The sequence below is a fragment of the Lygodium microphyllum genome, chromosome 17, assembly GCF_053477565.2.
Source record: "Lygodium microphyllum isolate KBCC chromosome 17, Lygodium_microphyllum_v1.1.10, whole genome shotgun sequence".
NCBI lineage: Eukaryota > Viridiplantae > Streptophyta > Polypodiopsida > Schizaeales > Lygodiaceae > Lygodium > Lygodium microphyllum.
In genome coordinates this window covers 60,379,311-60,383,564 of record NC_141151.1, presented here as the reverse complement: position 1 = coordinate 60,383,564, position 4,254 = coordinate 60,379,311, and the positions used below count along the sequence as shown (strand labels likewise).

Below are 4,254 nucleotides of genomic sequence, written 5' to 3'. Positions count from 1 at the left end.
ATATTCACGGAACCTGGATTTGTGGATCCGCGGTGATATCCACGTGTAAGTTCGGGGAAGAACCTCCCGCAGGTGCGCCTTGCGACTTCTTGGGAGCCATCGTTGATGACTTGAACTCCGCAGATTATACTTGCTTCTATGCATTCTCCGAACAGCCTCAAGATGTGCCTTCTCCCTCGTACGCAGGAGATTCCTTCACCGAAATGCAGATCTTTGAGAACCCGGGAGCTTGCGGGATTGGGGCTTATGGGAAGGCTTGTGGGAATGGAGCTTTTAGGAGTCCGGTTTTAAAACCCGAAAAGCATGCAGGAACAAGACCCAAAGGCCTTATCCCTTAGAAGCTTCTTAGAGAAGCTTCTGTTCTTCTCAGATAACGTGGGATTAAGGTAATGATTGAGGAAAGGGAGTATTATCGACGATAGGTGGGGGGTTTATGATAGGTCGATGGTGGCTCACGAACTAGGCAGGGCAGCGACTGCATCGGCAACTTGGTGGCGGCTCGTGGCAGCAATGGCATATCCTAGTAGCACGGCGGCGTTCGTCAACACGACAGCCTATCCCTCCTCAGATGCAGCACGGTGACTGCCGGCTTGAGCAGGCGGCGACCTCAGGCCCCTCTTCGCAATCCTTCTCCTCCTCCTCAGCACGGCGACGGCAGCAGTCCTTTTTTTTTTCCTCCTCCCCCTTCAACACCTTAGCGGGTGTTTATATAGGCATGGGGGGGGAGAGAAGGGCTCCACCACGTGGCCCCTTGCATGGGTTCCCCCTTCCCCATGCAGCCCACGACTCCACCACATCCCATCCCCCCACACTCCCTCTCCTCCAGTCGTGCATCGGCTGGGGAAAAGGGATAAAAATAAAAAAATTTACCTTGATAATATTCAATTTGCCCCTCCCAAGAGGGTGTTTACGTGTGATTTGCGGGTTTGAACTCTCGGGTTTGCCTTGCCAATGCGGAGGTCCCGATTTCTTGCGTGCAGGTCATAGGTTACACTGCCGGCAATTTCAATATGTGAGATAACCTTTGCACAAGGTTTACGCAGTGTGCGGGAAGTCAATATTCACGGGTGGGAATATTACATGAGCCTTGAGCCTATCTCTTGAAGCACCCCAGGTCAACTTCTATAACTTGTAAGCCTTTCTAAATTCTCATAATCCTTGGATTTTGCCTTTTTTCACCCCTCTTGAGTCACTTTAGGTGTCTAGGCTCTTGATGAAGTGAGTATATCTACCCTCTATGAGGATTCTAGGCAACCTACAAGCCATCCAAAAGGCATCGAGGTATGAGTTCTGATTCTTCTAAGTATGCATCTAGTCGAACTATTTGAGAAAAAGTAAATTTTGTGAAATTCCATTATTGAAATACCTCCTACTTAACAGATGAGTCAACAAACTTTATTGGATATGCTTGGCAAGGGAAAAGAAAAGGAAAAAGTTAATCCAAATGTCAACCTAGAAGTGAATCCAAATATAGATCTTAATGTCTATCTAGAAGACAATCCATATGTCTATCTAGATCTTCATCCTCAACTCTTTGGCGATACTCCAAAGCATGATGAAGATGAAGAGAATGAGATTGAAAATGAATATGAGGATAATGAAATGGATGGTGATGTAGAAATGTTTGATATGCCGAGTAGCACATCAGAAAATGTAGCCAACACAGAAGACTCCACAACAACATCAAAATAGTATTCTAGAAATTTTCGAATAGAATGCACGAGAAAATATCATTTTTTAAAGCGAGTGGTGGAGGGAAAGAATGAGTATATGAAATGTGAGTGGTGTGAAAAGTTTAGGATCAAAGGACCATGGGGAAAAGGAAAGGGATGTAAAACCATGCAGCTTAGTGCAATTTGAAAACATGTCATCTCTAAGGAGCATCAATGGGCACAAGCTAGACATGATGCTGATGTAAAGGGAATCAAAGTAACCACACAAGTGAAAGCAATTAATGATAGAAATAAGGAGAGAGTAACTACAGTAATGAAACTCATGTACTTTGTGGCAAAAGAAGACTTGGCAATCCAAAAGTTTGTTAAGATTTGTGAGCTGGCTTATGCAGTGGCATTGGACTCAATGCCTTCTTATCATGATTATTCATCTTATACTAGCATTATGGCTGGTAAGGAGTTTGCTTTCTCTATATTGGAACATCTATATACATTGCAACTTCAAGAGATATTGTCAAGTCCTTACTATGCCTTAATGGTAGATGAAACAACTAATAGGGGTTTAGAAAAGCACTTAATCATTTACTTTTCATTCTTATCCTCTGAGGGAAGAGGTATATGCAAAGTAGAATTTGCACGACTAATCTTGGTTGTTGATGGCACTGTCAAACGAAGTTTGATGCTATCATGCTAGTTTTGAAGGACATTAGTTTCAGCATACAACGTCTTGTTGGCATTGCCACTGATGGAGACAGCTCAATGTTAGGTTGTCATGAAGGCTTGGTTGCAAAACTACAAAGGGAACTACCTCATCTTATTAGCACACAATGTATTGCTCATAGAGAAGCCCTTGCCATTGTTGATTCAGCTAAGTGTTTTCCTTACCTTTCTTATGTCGACAAAATCGCAAACAAGGAGTACTCTTGCATAAATGCCTCAAGTTTACATCATATAGCTTTCCAAAGTCTTTTACAAGAAATGAAAATTACAAGTTTTTGAAGTACTTCAAATCCATGATGTTAGATAGTTGGCAATGGGTAACATAATGGAAAGGTTATGCAAGCTAATGCCTGCAATTTTGACATTTTGGAAAGACAATGCACGAGGATGGTATCAAAAGTTAAGGATCTACAAAGTGTTGTTTTTTATTTGTATGCTTGCTGATGTCCTAAAGGTCTTAAACCTCCTAAATAAAAAGTTTCAAGAAGATGCTTTGGATATCACAACAATCACTCCCACCATCGAAGTGACAATAAGATCTCTTACAAGGAAGTTTTTAGAACGGCCATTTGGAGTAGGTACATCATATCTTCTCAAGTTTATGAATGACACAAGAGATGGTTTATTATGGCATGTAAATGAGAATGGAGAAGAATATATACATCAACTTCTCTTCGCAAAAATGCGTGGACAAGATAAAGCAGGTATTACTATTGATAATGGAAGGGGTGATGTTGATAGTTGTGTTCAACTTGCAAAATAATTTGTTGGAAAGATCATAGATTGTGTGAATGAGCGGTTTCTAGATATGCATGTTTTTGGTGCAACAAGAATATTCTCTCCACAATATCTTCCACATGACCCAAAAGAAAGAGAAAATAAGGTCAATCTATGGTTGGCCAAGTTACTGCAAAAGTTTAGTGCTTCTATTTTAGATACTCAAGGATGCAAAAATGAAATCTATGCATACACTGACACACTATATTTTGGATGTGAGGGAATGAGTATGAAGGATGCATGGCATGTTTTCTCCAACAATTTTGATTGGCAAGCAACGTATCCAAACTTGATGAGATTATGGCAAATTCTTTTAGTTCTTCCTACTTCATCAGTAGCATGTGAACGAGGCTTCTCTAATCACAATATAATCAAAAGTGATCGTCACCAACTATTGAAGGTGGCGACTCTTGAGGCATTAATGCGAATTTCTCTTATTGGCCCTGACATCAAAAGCATTGATTGGGGGCATTTGTCTATGAGAAATGGAAGCTAGTAAAGGCACGGAGACTACTTGATTTGTAGTTCTTACTTGTTGCTCACCTTGTTTTCTATCATGATGAACTTTATTAATTAACTATGATGTACAAGTGTCTAGACCTTGGAAATTCTTCTGGTCTAAAGAATATGAAACCAAAGTTTTTATTGTGATTTTCCACACTAGTTTATACTTTTTTTAAAATCGAGTATTATGGGACATTACCATCTACTATTTAGAGTTGTTATCTCTTAAGTTTCATCTAAGAATGATCTCTTCTAAGCTTCTTGGAAGTTGATGCCTAAATTTAAAGCAAAGGTGCCAAAATGAAGCTCACAAAAAAGAATAAAAGCGTCATTGATTTTGTCTTGAAGCCCAACCTTGGGCATCAAATTTGAAGCATGTTGCCTTGTCTGCCTGGTCCTGCTCATGTCGATCTGGCGGGCGCGCACATGCTCCCAACTTCCTACGATGACGGTTGTTGTTTTTGAAAGGTAAAGTTTCTACATGGTCGCTTTCTACCCTAATCATTTTCAAAATTTGGCATTCAAGCATTTACAATGTACATCATTGGTCAAGGCCCTAATGATTTAGGTTAAGGGTGCT

At 40.7% G+C, this 4,254-nt stretch overlaps 1 pseudogene; it reads left to right on the top strand.

Annotated features, from left to right (window-relative positions):
* The first annotated feature begins 1,380 nt into the window (after positions 1–1,380).
* Positions 1,381–3,666, top strand: LOC148021943 (uncharacterized; annotated as a pseudogene).
* Positions 3,667–4,254: the final 588 nt, after the last annotated feature.